This window comes from Xenopus laevis, chromosome 6L (assembly GCF_017654675.1).
Source record: "Xenopus laevis strain J_2021 chromosome 6L, Xenopus_laevis_v10.1, whole genome shotgun sequence".
Taxonomy (NCBI): domain Eukaryota; kingdom Metazoa; phylum Chordata; class Amphibia; order Anura; family Pipidae; genus Xenopus; species Xenopus laevis.
The window spans coordinates 19735208-19754909 of NC_054381.1; the positions used below are offsets into that span (position 1 = coordinate 19735208).

At 36.4% G+C, this 19702-nt stretch overlaps 1 long non-coding RNA gene across 1 annotated transcript; it reads right to left on the reverse strand.

Annotated features, from left to right (window-relative positions):
• Positions 1-6542: 6542 nt before the first annotated feature.
• LOC121394854 lies at positions 6543-13706 on the reverse strand. Its single transcript, XR_005962037.1, has 2 exons — positions 13416-13706; positions 6543-6750 (listed from the first exon to the last, which is right to left on the reverse strand). It is a non-coding gene; the product is annotated as an uncharacterized LOC121394854 (long non-coding RNA).
• Positions 13707-19702: the final 5996 nt, after the last annotated feature.

A 19702-nucleotide genomic window follows, 5' to 3' on the forward strand; every position in this document is an offset into this window, starting at 1 on the left:
TTTTCCCGCAAACTTTTTGTTGTTTCACGAATTTTGCGGGAAATTCACAAATTTTTCGTCCAAGCTAAACAGGAGAAAATCAGCCATAACTACTATTGAGTTATCCTAAGACATGTAGGTGCCTTCAACATCTATACAATGCATATTCTTCAGTTGTGCTATAATATATTCCTTTCTTATAACTAGTCAGTATATTTATGTGTATGTTTGTGTATATATATATATATATATATATATATATATATATATATATATATATATATATATATATATATATATATATATATATATATATATGACCTGTTATCCAGAATGCTCCAGACCTGGGGTTTTCAGATAATGGATCTTTCGTAATTTGAATCTTCATACCTTAAGCCTACTAGAAAATAATGTAAATATTAAATAAACCCGATAGTCCAGTTTTGTGTCCAATGAGGATGAATTATATCTTAGTTGGGATCAAGTACAGGTACTGTTTTATTTTTACAGAGAAAAAGGAAATCATTTTTAAAAATTGGATTATTCGTATAAAATGAAGTCTATGAGAAATAGCCTTTCCGTAGTTCTGGGTAATGGGTTTCCCGAAAACGAATCCAAGATCTGTATATATATATATATATTTCAATGATTGAGCTAGATGGACTATTGTTTTTTTTTCAACCCAGGCTAACTATGTAAATTTTCTGTTAAAAATTCGGTGAAGCCTACCATTTCCCTTTTTTCAGTATAAGGTTATACATACCTATACCTATAAACATTATTATAGCAGTCATGCTGATATATAACTGCATAACTGTCAACAGTAAATACTTATATTTCCCCCAAATCCCCCCTTAAAGGAACAGTAACATCAAAAAATGTTAACGTGTTAAAAATTTAATGCAGTGTTGCTCTGCACTGGTAAAACTGCTGTTTGCTTCAGAAAAACTACTATTGTTTATATAAATTAGCTGCTGTGTAGCAATGGGGGCAGCCATTCCAAGGAGAAAAGGCTCAAGTTACACAGCAGATAGCAGTTAAGCTCTGTAGAACATAATTGTGTTATCTGTTATCAATTTCAATTTCCGCCATTGCTACACAGCAGTTTGTTTATATGAACTATAGTAGTGTTTCTGAAGCAAACACAGCAGTTTTACCAGTGCAGGGCAACACATGATATTTTCATTACTTAAAACACTTTAATTGTTTTGTTGTTACTGTTCCTTTAATGACCTCTGCTATGCAGAGACTGCTTAGAGCCCTCCAGTGGTGCACTAACATGTTCCATATAGCTATATAGTGAAGAGATTGTAAGGGTTCTGTTCTGGGGATCAAGTAGACTATTCTATTCATGTGCTGCTTGTCTGTACCACAACATGACACCATCAGACACAGTGTCAATTCTATAAACTCACAAGCATTAGGCAACTATAGCTGATTAAAGATATGAATATGGTTTTCTAAATTTAGTATCAACCAATACAACTGGGCATGAGTAAAATTGACTCTAAACAGAAGCGGTTGTCATTCTCCTTCAATATCCTCCGAAAATGAATCAATACGGCATTCTAGCAAATTGATTTATATTCACACATTGTCCGAGTGAACATATTTACTCAGGTTTCAGAAAACGAGTTCATGTTAACTACATCTGACTGTTTCTAATTAACAGACTCGTCAATGGGGTTATTCAGCATTTTCCGTTAGATAGAGTATAGTGGTGACTTTCATTTCATTGATATTATCATCCAAAAAATGTTTACTTTAAGTTACAGCCACTTATTCTAGACACTTCAAGTATTAGAGATTATTCTGTTTCCTACCAGTCATAGGATTTATCAAAGGTCTTTGTGTCACTCCCAGGCCAGGCTTCATGGTGGGTGAGCTATTGCTTAATATATGGTTTGAGAGAGACAGAGTCTATGATTCATGTTAGGGCTTCTGGCCTATTGCAGACAGGTCAGTCTTCAGCTTTAGTAAACTTTTATGAATGGATTGGTTCTACTTTACAATTGACATTTAATACATCACTAACTCACATTGCGAGATGTGTGTTTAAAAGTTATCCCAGTAACATATACAGCAGGGATCCTATAATTTTTTATGAGCATTTGGTCAACATGGGTCACTGTTTCATTAGAATTTCTAAATAAGATTTTCTCATCAGAACTGCTTCACTTATATAAATAAACCAGTGGCTCATAGCCATTTTTTCCCTATGGGGCTCCGAATTAATTTTGCGAATGAGATTCCTTACCCAAGAAACAGGCGATAATTAATTATGTACCTTATTTAAATTAGTTTTGTCTAATTTAAGAGGAATTTAGTTGTATTAAAGGGGACCATGGAGACCCAGCCAAAACAGCATGGGAACCCATTTCCGTGCCACAAGCCGTAGCTTAATAATCCTTGAAATAACCCAATTAACAAGATAAGATTCCCTTTGCAGAATAATAACTGCAGGTTTAATAGAACATTTTTGAAAACAAAATCAATGTATAGACTACTTTCACAAGTATATCATTATTTAAGGGACAATTGAATTGAAGCCCAAGAGACACAAAGGAGCTGATTTACTTGTATTTTTTTAATTTCTCTTATGCTCCAAATATTTGAGATTTATCAAGTGTAAAAACTGCAAATAACTCGAATACAAACTGTGCCAACTAAAAGCAGTCAAGGTCCCATAGCCAATGTCAGTGGGAGCTGAACTGATCCTATTGGACCTTTTTTTAATCATTCAGACTTTTTAACCATTAAGAGTTTTTTAGAGTTTCTTTTGAGGTTTTAGAGATATTTGTATGTTTTAGCTTATCGTTCAGTGTTTTTTCCATTCTTACTTTTTATATTCGGATCTTTTAAAACTTTTATGGCATTCTTGGTTTTAGAGAAAAAGAGTGGTTTCAAAAAGCTCTATTATCACTAAAATTCAACCTTTAAAAAATGGGCCTCATAGGTAATTTATTTATATTTATGATTAAGAGCTTTCATGCTACATCCCTTGGCAAGTAGCTATGTACCATATCAACTCCTCCACTCATATTTGCAGTCCCAAATGTGCCTTTCATTGGGTGGTCCTTACCCACTAAGTCCTAGCACATACTTGTGGGCAAATTTATCAACATTCTAATTCAAATGTTTACCACAATTAGAACTTTTTGCTGCAAAAATCACAATTTATTAAGTGAGTTAATTGTAAAAAACTCAAAAACTTGAATATAAAAATGTAGCATCTTTAAGCTGGCAAGTTCATAGCAGAAGTCAATGGTAGTTGTAGCAGCAAAATTCAAGCTATTTTTCAATTTAAGTTATTGAGATGAATTATATAATTGGCAGACTTGTTGATGATGATGGGTAGAATGCTTTCATTCTAGTTGTGTTCAAGTTGCCATGTTTTTACATATTTGAGTTCTTTAATAAATAAGAACATGTTTGAGATTTTCACGTTTTTGCGATTCTGTGAATTCGAAACAAATTAAAATTCTGATAAATCAGCCTCTAAATGGGTTTTTATCATGCTGTATAAGATGATTAAGTTGTAAAGACAGTGTAAAATAAAGATGAGTATTTTCTTTGAAGCTGCTTAATTGTGATTAATACTGTTATTTTACAGTGTTATCTTAGGTTTCAATAATTTTTATTGAAAAATTTTTCCAGGAAAATAACAATCATCATAATGACATACAGTATCATCAATATTAGTAAGATTTTTACATCAACATATAAACTTGACTGTTTTAATCAATGAGTTACAGTGTTATCTTAATAGACAATGGGAAAATTAACATGGCAATAAATTACATAAATAAAAAAAATGTAAAAATGTATTCTAAAACTGTTTTTCAATACAATTTGATAAATAAGTCCCATAGTGCACTGAATTTGTTGCATTCCTAGAAATGGATAAGTAAGGCAGCTTCTTTAGGGCCTACCAAGTAAGTAGGGCAGAAGGGAAGCTCATTAGCCCTATGCTTTATAGCTCATTAAGATAAATCTTTGTTTTTCATAGGCTTTGTCGATATAAATAAATATATATATATATATATATATATATATATATATATATATATATATATATATATATATATATATATATATATATATATAAATTAGACAAATATCACTGCTATATTTCTACATATTTATCCATTTGCGTATTTAAAAAACCTTGTCTTTTTATTTTTAAAAGCTCAAATTAAAGCTGCATCTGAAAACTGCAAATTCATGTAATCCCATTCAGCTTGTTCCACTCAGTCCTGTAAATTCTTTTCTGCAAATTCCCTGGTTGATTTGGTCTAATCAATAGTAATTACCATTAGATCTTAATTACAATTCTGTGTTTTCAAACTGAAATGTATGCATTAATTATATGATTCTGTATTGCAAGTAATCCAATAAACCTTAATAACTGTTCATTTTCCCCGGCTCTTTTTTTTTTAATGTATTTCAGATGCATGCAGTAAAATACTTTATTAAAGTCAAAGGATTTCACTAAGGAGGAGGCGCAGAGAGAGAAATGTAATTACAATTTTTAATTTACAAACCAGTTGACATTTTACCCAAAGCAAAACAGTTTTTCTCTCTTCTTTTTAAAGAAGATAGATAATATATTAAAAAATAAATCAAAAAATCAGATTGGAAAATATAACTATTAATGAAAACAAAATGATTTTGAATATTATTATGAAGGAATATTATAATGGTTTGATATTGATAACAATGTGAAAATGTTCCGTTTACAATGATTTGTTTTGTAGATTACTTGCACTTTCAGTATCTTTTGTCATGCAGAAGCTTTAGCTCTTAAGCTGGCCATAGACGCAAAGATCTGATCGTACGAATCGAGGATTCGTACGATTTTTGAATCGTGTGTGGAGAGTCCCGACATTTTTCGTCCGGCGGACATCGGTCGTTTGGTCGATCGGACAGGTTAGAAAATTTCTGTCGGCTGCCGATAATATCTCTGCGTGTATTGCCGATCGTATGATTTTCAGTGGGAGACTGTCACTAGTTTTGGTTGGACATAGATATCGTACGATTGCTGATCTGTTCTTTAACTAATCTGACTGGTAAGACTTTGATCTGAATGATAAGTGGCGGGTCGGGAGATGGGAAAGTCCGATCGTACGATGATTCGTACGATCGGATCTTTGCATCTATGGCCAGCTTTAGTATAACATCTTTTCATTTCTTGATAGGTCTTGATGATAAGTTTTTTACTCAGTTTTAAGTACCAGAACAAATACATGAATAATTTTTATTTTAAAACATTTATAGAGTATGTACACCCTATAACTGCTGTGTCAACTAGACTGAAATGTGCCATGTAGATACATTATAATTGTATTGTATATTCTCCATTTGGCAGGGCTGGATTTACCCCATCACTCACACCCAATCCCCTCCCTGCTTTCACTCAACCCCCCCCCCCTGCTCATACCCCCACAATGCTCAAAGTCCTCACACCAACCTGCTTCCCCCACCGGCTTTGCTTCTTTTGTCCCATTGTGATATCTTCCATTGAGGACTGGTTTGGCAGGAGATTTAAACTGCTGTCAAAATCTCCCATCTAGTTTCCAGTGGTGATGTGGTCAGCCATAGGTATCGGCCTTTGTAGCCTGCCCACGGTACCAGTCATATACATGTCAGGTCTGGCCACTGATGAGTGACCAGCAGGAGCCTATATGCAGAGTAACCCCAGAAACTCCCTTGGATGGCTGGGAAATTAGCAGAAGCCATAGTAAGATGAACGAGCAAAACAAGAAAAGTACAAAAAAAACAGATAGAAGTGCAGACTGTGTCCAAATACGGGTCTGTGGTTATGCTAAAGGTAAACAAAGGCATAGTACAGAACATGCAGAATGGTCAGGGCTGATAAAACAGGCTGAAGGTCAGAACCAGGGAGATCCTACACAAATAGGAATTGGGTAACGGATGTTTACAGGAACAAGGGACCAAGCAGTTATCAGGCAGGGACACAGAAACCAGAAGGGCACAGGAACAGGAGTCACAAAAACCACAGATGTGATGAGGCTTAGGAGCTTTGATGATTAAGCAACTGTGAATAGCACAGGACAAGCTTAAAACCTGTAGGTCCTTAATTAGGAATGGTTCACCACACAGTCCAAGGTTTGATTCCTGATAGTTCTTTACACCTAAGCTGTTTGATATGGGTGAAACAGTACTCACCCCACTGTGTTCCTGAACTCCTATATAGGTTCAATATCATTTATATTTACAGGTTATTAATCTTGTAATACTTTATTTGGTCATCCATTGATACCATTTGGTCATATTCATTGATGAGATAGTCTGCGATATGCTTTTCCAGATATTTTATCACAATAGGTACAAAAATGAAGGAGTTATGGATAAACTGAAGGACAAATACATTGACCACTCATTTCAATTTCATGATAAGGTGCCATGTCTACTAGGTTCTACAAATGATGGGGGATCAACTATAGCTCCAGATCCAGGTCAATAAGATGGTGGCCCTGTGTGTTATTAGCTATTATAGGAAATATATTCCATCTGAATTAAGAAGTGAAATAAGAACCCAAGACATTTACTGTACTTTAATAATAAGTTTCAGTTGGCCACATTCCTCTTGGCTGTAGGTTACAGTGTACAGTCTCTTGAATCCAGATGCTTCTGAATTATCTCCAGTCAATGAATTTTGTCAGAAATAGAATTATGCATGCATAGAGCCAAGACGTCTTTCTTTCTACTGCAGATAAGATCCGATTCTGTTTCTATGTATGAGTACATCTGCAAATTTAATAGAATACAGAAGTATTGTAATATATTTTCATTTATTTTAGCAAACCTTTCTATAAATTAAAAGGAGTCTGGAATATATAAATATTAGTTTCATCATCATTCATTTTTTGACAGATTTAAAACTAGCATATATTTATAGTGGCATAGATTTTGTCAAAATATCCCATAAAATGACATATTAGTGACATTTTGCAGAACCAGCCACCCTGAAATGCCATAGCAATATACAAAGCTCATAACAACATTATACAGCTGTGAATTAGCTGAGGCTGGAAGGACCATCAAGTTCAACCTTTTGCTCAGATAAGTCGTATTTAGCTTCTATTTGATCCAGAGAAAGATGAAAGAACTGCTTCTATAGCTGTGTTCAGTTTGGCTCTGCATGGCAAGAAAATTCATCCCTGACTCCAAAACTGACCATTATACTATTGGTTGCAAAAAATCATCCAATCCTTGTCCAATCTTGATCTAATTTGTATTGTGAGCAGTTTCAGAGTCTGTGCGTTTTTTGTCCCAGCATGAAGCTATAGCTATAACATGCTACAGTTCTGTCCAACATTACTTGAGTAGTGAGCTGATTATCTGATACACCATGTTAGTTTTCTGTATTATATTAAAGTGGTGATGTCATACACATGTCTTTGCACAATAAGTAGAATGAAATCCATAAAATCCTAGCCCACAGCCTTAAAATTTGGACAACCTTGTAATATAATTATCTAATATTGTGGCTTTTGCACACTTCCAGCTACAATACTTTATCTGCCATATTACGTTAGCTCTGGGTGGGTAGCAATGATAGCAGCAATGATCCAGAGCTTCAAACTTGTCACGGGGGTCACCATTTTGGAAAGTGTCTGTGACACTGACATGCTCAGTGGGTTCTGAGCAGCTGTTGAGAAGCTAAGCTTAGGGGTTGTCGCAAATTTACAAGCATAAAATAAGGTTTGCCTGTAATATAAGCTGATGCTACAGGGCTGATTATTAAATTCTGATGCTAATTACACTGGTTTCTGAGCTAAAATGTAGTAATTATCTGTATTAATTACTAATCAGCCTTATATTGTGACATTTCTATTCTATGTGTACTGTATATTGTGAGTGGGTCCCTAAGCTCAGTAAGTGACAGCAGCACAGAGCATGTGCAGTGAATCAGCAGAAAAGAAGATGGGGAGCTACTGGGGGGCAAAACATAATGTATACCATGTCTAGCCTGCTTCTTTAGTTAAGAATTAGTTTTCCTTTAAGGTTTATATATATTGCTATATATACTGTATGCTCCAAGTGTAATACAGTTTTAAAAAACCTCACTTTCCTATGTCAGACATTGGCATATTGTTGTGGTTGGTATTCATTATCAGCAGTAGCATAACAAAGATGGCTCGGGCCCCTGCAAAAAATATTCGGATTGCATCCCCACTCCCTTCCTACGCTGGTGTAAGTAGGAGTGGCTTGGTATGGGGGGATTCCTGAAGAATACAGAGGAAGAAGACCCTCCTGTTTCCTTGCAACTGCTTGGTCTGCTTCCTCTACAGTTTGTTTCTGGGTTGCGTAACGGGTTACCTACAGGTACACTGTCAGTGGACCACAGGCCTATGTATTGTGGGATTAGTTTTGTTCAGATAGAATTATTTTTCTATTTGTATTCCATTGGCATGACATATATATAACATATATTGTGTTTAAGGTGTTTCGGGGTGGATCGAGCTAGAGCTGGAACAAGGGTTAGGCAGAAGTAGCACGTGCCTAGGGCGCTAAGGTAAAGTGAAGCCAGGCAACCTCTTCTGCCCTTGTGTCCCCTACCTCCAGCATCTCTTTTTGTATACTTCGCAATGATTGGCACACACGCTCTTCCATGCACACTCATTCGTGCATGCGAGGGAAGGGGCAATGTAGTTGGTCATGTAGCCTAAGGCACCTGTCTGGCTTGGCCCAACACTGGCTGAAGGTAAAGATGTGTTGGGTCTTTCTCTTTGAACTTCCAAAGCTTTGGGTCAATAGTTTACCCATCAATGTATTATTTGATGCTAGATGTTAGGCTACTAATGAGCTAATTGGCTAATTTGGCATATAAGGTCAATAACTAAATTATGATGTAGTGCCCTGTTTAAATAATGGCATAGTTAAGAAAGCCTTTAAACAGTATGGGGTATTTCTAATCAATACTGGGACAACATCACTAGTCACCAGAGTCATTAGATGTCTCTCATCCTCATGGATGTATGCTTGAAAGTATATATGTGTATATATGAGCATTTTTTCTTTTATAAATGTATGTGCCTATATTCTTCTCATTTTAATAACATTCTTGCTTTCTTTTCAGAGAAATTCTAGCACATTGCATGTCAATCCTGATAAATTGAGTTTAGATAAAGGGATTCATGGGAAGTCAGACAAACCCACATGAAATGTTATTGCGTTTGTAGACAATATTCCCAACTGTTTTCTGCTTTGACAGGCTGTTAGGACATTGATTTTCACGCCACAGAGAGACAGACTTTGTAAAAATTGCTTCCTTCTGTTTTATCTAAGTGCTTACACTGGAGTAATGTGAATTACAGAAAATGTATTTACAGTTAATTGGAATGTTAAGTAATGTGGTTTTTAAGAGTATGAAGACAAAGATCGATGTACAGTATGCGAGATGGTCCCAACATATATCTGTATGATTAATATGAATTCATTGTATTTGTTTCACAGTATCTAGTACAAAGAATTGAAAGCTTTATTTAAGAGTTCTAATTTACAATGTTCCTTAGAATGAGCTTCAAGTAATTCAATATTCTGTTATTTATTTATATATTTATCTATCTCTACAGTACAGGGCTAATTTACAATCTAGTAAAGGTATAAAGTGCTGTTTTTTGTACTTTGCATCTTGCTTCCCTTGGAGTTTGCCAACCACCCACATGCGGCTGTTCATGTTAGCAGAAAGTTGTGCCTGTTTATGTATATAGTACATAGTAATAAATGTTGGGTTACTCCCAGAAGGAATAATAAACAGCAACCTGTCTTCCAGTGCTCACTGAAGAGTTGGATCTGTATTTATGGGCTGCTCTAGCTGCAAGCTTGCAAACATTTTGATAAAATATCCACATTCATTTGATGCTGTGGTTTCAATATTGAATATTCAATATTGTCAGGGCCTTGTGGCTCTAATTGGTAGGAATCATAGTAACATAGTAAGTAAGGTTGAAAAAAGACACACGTCTCTCAAGTTCAACCTTTTTTTTTTTTATATTTATATTTGCCTAACTGCCAGTTGATCCAGAGGAAGGCAAAAAAAACCCATTTGAAGCCTCACCAATTTGCCTCAGAGGGGGAAAAATTCCTTCCTGACTCCAAAATGGCAATCGGACCAGTCTCTGGATCAACTTGTACTATGAGCTATCTCCCATAACCCTGTATTCCCTCACTTGCTAAACACCATCCAACCCCTTCTTAAAGCTATCTAATGTATCAGCCTGTACCACTGATTCAGGGAGACAATTCCACATCTTCACAGCTCTCACTGTAAAAAAACCCCTTCCGAATATTTAGGCGGAACCTCTTTTCTTCTAATCAGAATGGGTGACCTCGTGTCAGCTGGAAAGACCTACTGGTAAATAAAGCATTAGAGAGATTATTATATGATCCTCTTATATATTTATATGTAGTTATCATATCACCCCTTAAGCGCCTCTTCTCCAGAGTGAACATCCCCAATTTGGCCAGTCTTTCCTCATAGCTAAGTTTTTCAATACCTTTTACCAGCTTAGTTGCCCTTCTCTGTACCCTCTCTAATACAATAATGTCCTGTTTGACTGATGGAGACCAAAACTGTACGGCATATTCTAGATGAGGCCTTACAAGTGCTCTATACAGTGGAAGAATAACCCCTCCTCCCGTGACTCTATGCCCCTTTTAATACAGCTCAAGACCTTATTTGCCCTTGATGCTGCTGACTGGCATTGCTTGCTACAGCCAAGTTTATCATCTACAAGGACTCCATGGTCCTTTTCCATAATGGATTTGCCTAGTGCAGTCCCATTAAGGGTATAAGTGGCTTGGATATTCTTACATCCCAGGTGCATGACTTTACATTTATCAACATTAAATCTCATTTGCCAATTAGCTGCCCAGATTGCCAGTTTGTCAAGATCGTGTTGCAAGGATGTCACATCCTGGATTGAATTAATTGGGCTGGATAGTTTTGTGTCATCTGCAAAAACTGATACATTACTGAAACCCCCTCCCCAAAGTCATTAATGAACAAGTTAAATAAAAGTGGACCTAATACCGAGCCCTGGGGGACCCCACTAAGAACCTTACACCAAGTAGAGAATGTACCATTAAGAACCACCCTCTGTACCCGATCCTGTAGCCAGTTTCCTATCCATGTGCAAATGACTTTATTAAGCCCAACAGACCTTAGATTAGAAAGCAGTCCTTTATGGGGCACAGTATCAAACGCTTTCACAAAATCCAAATAGATCACATCTACTGCACTCCACTGTCCAGCATCTTACTTACCTCATCATAAAAAGCAATCAAATTTGTCTGACATGACCTATCTTTCATAAAGCCTGCTCATAAAGATTGCTGCTCATAATGCCATTGACTAGGACAAATTTTTGAATGTGATCCCTTAACAAGCCTTCAAATGATTTGACCACCACAGATGTCAAGCTTACTGGTCTATAATTGCCAGGCTGATATCATTATCCCTTTTTAAATATTGGAATAACATCAGTTTTTCTCCAATCCATAGGTACCATACCAAATGAAAGTGAATTTGAGAAAATCAGAAATAGGGACTGGTCTAAAACTGAACTAAGATCTCTTAGAACCCGGGGGTGTATGCCATCAGGCCCTGGAGCCTTGTTTACATTAATTTTCATTAAAGCTTTATGAATCATATCCTGAGTCAGCCACTGACTAGATTGAGCTGAGCCATTAGTGCAGATATAAAGTAAGCCTGGGAACTCAGACTCCTCTATTGTATACACTGAAGAAAATAACTGATTTAACACATTTGCCTTTTCTGTATCTGTTACAACCATACTGGTTCCATTATTTAATGGAGCAACACTCTCAACCTGCATCTTTTTACTATTAATATATTTAAAAAACTTTTTAAGGTTAGTTTTTACCTCCATCGCAACTAACTCTTCATTTCCTTTCTTTGCCTTCCAGATTGCTGATTTACAACATTTATTACAATGTTTATATTCATTAAATGCAGCTTCTGTCCAAGGAGGGACCAAGGAGGAAGCTGTATACTGAAATTCCAATTTCAGTATCTGAAGAGTGAAGAAAGTTTGTAGTCATATCCAGGCAAAATATCAGGGCAGGCAGAAAAAGCAAAGTCTGAATCGAGGCAGTAGGTCAGGAACCAATGGATTAATACAAAATAGCAATTTAGGAGAGCCCAGGAACTTTACCAAGAAAGTCTTATATTTGGGGAAATAAATCCTCGTCTCTGGCATCCTTTTATTTGGAATTTTCACTCAGTCAGCACGCCATGACACTGTGCAGTCGCTACACAACCATGGGCACCCCCATCTTGGACATGAAGCGGAGTGATCTGACAAATATTACAGAGCTTTTGTGGCTTGTGTTCTGCTTCCTTAAAAATACAAGCATAACTTGCACCTGATATGGACTGAAGCAAGTTTTATGTGTATAGCTATAGCTATCTAATATTGTTATGAGATGTTTCCCAAATCGACATGTTTCTTTACCATTATCACTTTGTTTTTCCCATATTCCTTATCATGAAGAGTCAAATACATACATTTCACCTGCCAGGGGAGGCACATGGGCCACCAGTAGGTATCCATGTTCATGCTTCTTACATGGGCACAATTCAGTTGGCACAATGTGATACAAAAATAGAGTAGTGTGTACACTAATAAAGCCATCTATGCAGGATTCACTTATCTAAATGCAAAATGATCAAGGGCCAAAGTGATTTTTACTGAGAGCAAACACTACATGGATAGCTTTCTAATATGAGCACATCCACCCATAAGGGCAGTGGCTGACAGGCAGATGTGTTGCTAATCTCCTGAAAATGTGTCCCCATTGAAAATAACTGAAATCACTGGCAGTAAACCCAACATACCACAAAGTCGCCTGAAGTTTCCTCCCAAGGCAACTTTGGAAGAACGAAGCATTGCGTTGGTTTTATTGCCAGTGATTTCTGTTATTTTCAATGGAGACACGTTTTTGGGAGATTTGTTACCCTTAGTCGTGAGTTTTTATTGCAGACAGCCACCTGCATTTAATAATTATAAACTAGTCTTTTTGTTGCAGAATAAAAGAAACTCAAACAGATGCTAAATACCTAAGTGTTTTTGTGCACAGACACACAATACTAACTGCAATTGGCCATTAGTACCATAATTTAAATGGCTATTGGGCATGCCATACTCAATGAATTGCTTATTCCTTTTTCAAGACGAATTTTTAAACTGTTGCCTCTGCGCCCTAATGAGTTCACTTGTAAATAATCATTTTTTATCTATCTATGCTCTATGGCTTCCCTTGTTATTACAAAATGTATTCATTGTGAAGTTTTGCTATCACCCCATGTACATGAAATATTCTTTAAGCTGTCATTAGCTAAAGAAAGAGGATTTTGCCTTCTGTAGTGTAGGAAGATAATGTACCTCTGAACAATGATCAACGGAAAGTTGTTTGTCTTCCCGACATAGCTGATAAACTCAGACCCCGTAGCAAGGTAACCTGTCAGATGAAGTTCCATTCACTGTCTGTCAGTTTGCATAACCGGCTTCTGAAATGTGCATTTGCCCTTGTCAAATCAGCTTGTGGCGTGAAAACATGTGATATCTGGTGCATGTTGACAAATATTGATTCATACACCGGGCTTTCCATACAGAGAAGCACTGAATATCAAGCCATCATTGCTCAGGGAAGCATCAATAATCAGCTCTGCAGGAATTCAATCAAACTTCTGAATGTCAGTAAATAGAAAGCCAGATAGTAAAAATAGAAAGGGCAATGTGAGTTTGCTGCCTGTAGAGGTTATTAATGATTATCCCCTTTATTTGATCAGAAAAAATAATACAGTTGGAAGATCAAAAATGTGTTCTAGTTCCCTTTCTTTAAAATTAAATTTATGAAAATGTACAGCCGTGTTCTTTCTGTTTGACCCTAAACCAGACATTAATTTATATTTCATAGCAGTTCTCAAGATCGTTATCGGCTTCACTCTGTTTGAGTGTTTTGTTTTCTCAATTGGGTGGAAAGCCTCCATTGTACAGATCACTTGGAATTCTGGTGAGGTCCAGGTGGACTTCTTGGTACTCCTCCTTCTCTTCTTGTAAGGGTAGTAAGGCAATAACCAGTGTTCTGTAACCAAAGCAATTGTAGCTTAGTGGATGGGAAAAGATGTTTGAAATTGCCCCCATTTTGGATGGACAATAGTCTGAATGTACCATTGCTTGAAGGCGAATTCCATACCAGTGATTAAATTAAATTTCTCTGGCAAAAGTGACAAACTGCTAAAAACATACAATCAATTGCATTCTGGGACTGGATTCTACTAATCATCCTTCCCCTTCTTTTATCATCATGTTACTGTTGACCACCCAACACAGGTGCATGATCTCTACAAATAATTCTGATTTACTGAACATTCTACACTAAACAGAAATGCAATGTCAGTAAATACAGAAATATATGTCTTGATGTATCTTAAGGTATTTATAAGCTGATTATACCTTAGGATAGTTTATGACCTTTCCTCTAATCACATCATGAATCTGATAGGCCTTACAATAAATAATGTCAGACCTTGAAAGTTCTGCGTTAGCTACCTCTCGGAACTGGCCAAATGTAAAAGTTGATAACATTATGACTTAAAATAGACACATCACATAGAAATTTAATAACAATTTCTTGAGGCCTTTTAAGTTTAAAGAAATAACTGATTAAAGGAAAGGTCATACTAACCAGACTATGAATTCTACTTATGAGTCCATCAGACTTTGCTATATCACTAACCACATCTTGGGGGGGAGGGGGAAGGTTATTGTTTCAAACCTTCTATCAATCTTACAGTAAATCCATCAGTCTCACATAGTATTGCATAAACAAATTATATATCTCTACCAAGAGATTCAGAAATGTGGGAATAGATGTGGGAATAAAACAAAAGCTTCTTTCACTGATATATGTTGGCCTTGCAATTTGATCACGCTAACCTGGTCTGGGGTTATCCGTTCAATTAATTATTTCTGGCTTATCTTTGCCCTTAGACCTCTCTGTAATACGTCTTCATATAAATCCCAGCGATCAATGAAAACTTTGAAACTTTCACCTTTCTTAATCTCTCTTGAATTGTGTTACACTGGAAAAGAACTTTTCATCTAATACAAGAGAATGTTGAACGTTCAGTATAACGAGAAAGAAACACAAACAAAACAATAGTCAAAAGGCCACTAAAACATTAGCTATTCTTATAAAACTATAGTAATGTAATGTGACACATTATTGGGGAAAAAAAATTAGGAAACTGTTTAGGAATGGTTTTGCTGGAACATTGGTTTTAACTGATAAAACAACCAGCACAGTTGATGGAGCCTGCAGAAAACAATAGTGATTTGCTTCATGAAGGAATTGTACTTTATTTAGGTCACTGCTCCTGCCTTTACATTAAATAGTTTAACAGTATTTAAAGGAGAAGGAAAGCTACGGAAGCATTTTATTGCCAATAGATTAGCTGCAATAGTGCAAGCTAGAATGCTATATTTATTCTGTAGAAAGTTTTACCATACCTGAGTAAAAAGCTCTAGAAACTCTCTTTTTGTTTAGGATAGGAGCTGCAGTGTTAACATGGTGTGACATCACTTCCTGCCTGAGTCTCTCCCTGCTCTGGGCTCAGATTACAGTAGAGAAGGGAGGGGGGTGGGGAAGAGGAGCAAACTGAGCATGCTCTTGCCAAGGGCAATGAGGTTTAAGCTGAAGGCAGGAAGTCTGATACAGAATCCCATGTGTACACAATAGAAGGAAAGAAATGCTGTGTTTCTTTTGACAGGGGACTCAGAGCAGCATTACTTTGTGGGTTTACTGATATATTTAGATGGACCTTTCTGATAAGACTAACTTAGTTTTAACCTTTCCTTCTCCTTTAAGACTGTGATCATTTTAGAGTTTAATGCCCTGCAGTGAAGAAAATGGGGTTACAATTTCTTTGATGATTTTTGGGGGGTACAGCAGTATCATATCTAGTTACTTTACAAAGAGGGACTGGAGAAAGTGGGATCAAGAGGGTCTTATTTTGTGTAGAATTTTACGATATGTTTGCAAACCAGATCATCTTCCTCAGAGTTTGTGGTGGACCCTAAAAAAATATTTTGCCTCTAAGTAGTTATACCACGGGTTCTTTAGAGAGTCACTAAAGATTAGTGATGGGCGAATTTATTCGCCAGGCGCGAATTCGCAGCGTCAATATTTTTTTTTTCAAAAAAACGGACGCCGGCATCAAAATTATTCGCCGTTTCGCGAATTTCGGCGAAGCAAAATGGCGCAAATTCGCCCATCACTACTAAAGATGGGCATGAACAATAAAGACGCAATTAAAGTCCAGGCCCCCAAATGCTCAGCTGGTAGAGCAGAGGATTGGAGATGTCATAGAGCAATCTTTAGGTTGATGGTTCAAATTGAGCTCAAAGGAGTTTAAGGTAATCTCCCACCTACATCTTTTCTCAAAGCTCCTTAAGAATCACTTTCTAGTGCAATGATCCACAACCAGTGGTTCGCAAACATCATGTTACTCACCAACCCCTTGAATTTTGCTCCCAGTGGCCTCAAAGCAGGTGCTTATTTTTGAATTCCAGGCCTGGAGGCAAGTTTTGGTTGTATAAAAACCAGGTGTGCTGCCAAACAGAGTCTCCTGTAGTCTGTCAGTCCACATAGGGGCTATCAAATAGCCAATCACAGTCCTTATTTGGAATCCCCAGGAACTTTTTTTTTACATTTAAATGTGGCTTGTGGATAAAAGAAGGTTAGGGGACCGCTGTAGAGGAAGCATTTCACACCCTTGATTTATGCAATTTTCCCCCTACCTATTTTGCCTCCTCTTTCTAATAGATTGTAAGCTTTTTGGGGCAAGGATCTCTTTCAAACCATGTATTGAAACATAGTGGTTATTATTATTACTGTCTAATTTATAATGATTTTACCCCTGTTTGTGTTTATGATTTGAGAAGCTACTACATAAATGAATTTGAATTGCTATAGGATGACTATGTTTATGTCAATGAATATAATGTTAATCAGAAGACATATTAGTTCTCATAAATGGCCTGTTGAGTGTTAAATCAGCTAAAGCACATATTCAAGGTAATACCAGTTATTTCCAGGTCCAGTCCAGTCCAGAACTAGTTTCAGACCTCTATAGCATCCCTACAAGCAACTTTGTGCAGGTCATCAGAGCATGCTGAATGGTGACATTGGTGCTCACTGCAAGATATGACCTTCATTTTTCATCTGTTCTAGTACGGTGTGTTTTGTTCTTGCACATGCATCCATAATGCAGACCTTTTGCTTTGGGACGATTTCATTTGCAGAAAAACTAGATTTTTGAGTTAGAAAATGAGAAAAAATGTATTTGTTTTTATGTTTGGTGCAGAGCTAAATGTAAGCTCATTTCTCATCACATCAAAGAAAAGGTTAGCCATGCAGTAAAAAGGGCAACAAAGACAGTTCATCCTAACCCTGAAATGCTAGATTAAATTTTCTCTCTAATTTCATATTTGCAGAACCTAAAATTGGACATCATAAATCAGACAAGGATAAATGAAATAAAGTAGTCTAGCAATATTATACTTTATGGGAATGCTTTTTCCCCCTTAGTGTGTGCAGACTATGCTTTTAAAAGAAATAAAATATGCGGTTTTAGAAAGAAGAGATTTTTTGTTAAAGTAATGTTAAGCAGTTTTTAAAATGCAGAATCTTAAAAAATGGTATTTGCGTATAGTGTATAATATATAGGTATACATGATATTTATACTGTATATATGCACATACCATGTAAATAAAAAGGTTGTGATATATTTGTTTCTATCGTGTCTGTTTTCTTTCGAACATCTCATTTAAGATGACCCAGACATTTTTCATATAATTTGTTCAATTTCTAAATCCTTTGCATATGCAAATGTCCTGGTCATCAGATACAGATTTCAGACCAAATTTCAGTTCCCGGATGATTAAATGTTCCTGGAACTGATGCTGTTTTTCCTCTATCCCTTACAGGCAAGCAGCGTCTTTTTTCTGGATTTTGCGTTTTGACAAAAATGACACCCTTTTGAAGTCATACCCTGGAAAACATAAGATCCAGGTTCCACTGTATTTCTTTAGTCACTAGTGATGTAGGGGTTGACCAAAAGTCTACCCAAGCTTTACCATAATCCACCAACAACAAAACCCACCTGAGCCAGCTCCTTCCTTATTTATATATATGTACCCCTACAGACTGATAGTTATTTATCCCAAATGGACTGGCCAAGTTAAATATGGACTTAATTTACCATAAACATCTAAGGCACATTAGAATTTATTGTTTTCAGTGGAACAGATCTTAGTCGCTAAGGGTAAAAACTGCAAAGAAGCCACAAAGAAAGAAGACTCATTGCAGATATTCTCTGGCCGGGTACATCCAGCCCTGGACCCTGTGTTTTCTTCTGGTAACCCTACCACTCTATATGTGCACTCTCTGACACTGGAGAGGCGTGAGTATGTAAGTAAATAATGCCCATCAGAAGGCGGGGGAATCGGAAGCAGTAGAGGCAGTATGTGGGGCTCGCCTAGTACAAAGTTTAGAACAAAAGCCACCAGGATTGTCCTCACCGTGAAGAACCATTTCTATTGTACATGGATTGTATATTCTCTGACTACAGCAAGCACTGCCAGCTCAGACGTGTTTGTAATTGTATTTAGCATAGTGATGGACGAATATAATCGTCAGGCATGGATTTGCGACAAATTGTCAAAAATTGTTGCACGTCAAAATTATTTTGACGCCCATTGACTTTGTTTCACAAATTTCCACAATTTGGCACATTTTTCTGCCGTTTCGCGAATTATTCCACCAACATTTGCCCATCACTAATTTTTCAGCCTTTTCTTATCAATTCTGCTGTAGTTGTTACTGTTATTGATGCTAATGATGTTTATTTATGTATTGTTTATCAAACCTGGTGTGTACTGTGCGCTGTATTTAGTTCTTCACACATGGAATCAATCCACTGGAGAGCTCAAGCAGGTATCGTGCTAATCATTCTTTTTAATCTGTTTTTATAAGTGTTCCTCTCTTCAGGTGAGTCCATTCAACATCTCTTTATGTCTCTTAATACCTTAGGGAGAATTTACTACTTAAATATTGCACACATGAGTTTCTTCACTACAGTGTTACATTGCTGAAAGTGATTATGTTCCCATATATTGCTTTTATTGCATAACTATACTCTGGCATTTAAATGTATTTCTAGCATTAGCATTTGAATGTCATTTTGACAATAAGAACTGAAGGGTAGTTATGGTGATACAGCCTTTTAGCTGCTGCATGTGCAAAGCGGGCTGACATATACGAAGAAGATAATATATATTTAAAATAAATAAATATATATATATATATCTGTATATGCAAATCATATATATTGTGAGATTCAGGTTAGCAGGGATCATAAACACAGCACTGTCTTAGCACACAAACAGGAGTCAAAGGCTACCTTTTTTTGTTTTATGCAGTTTGGCTGGCTTTTATTATAAACAAAATGAACAGGTTCAGCACACTTGCTTCAATATAGGAGTAGCAGTCCTGTTTTAACACCCAGAATGGTGGACATAGAAAACAAAAAGAAAATCCAGCACTTATAGCATTAGGCAGCAGATTTATCAAGGGTCGAATTTCGAGTTGATAGGAGTTATTTTA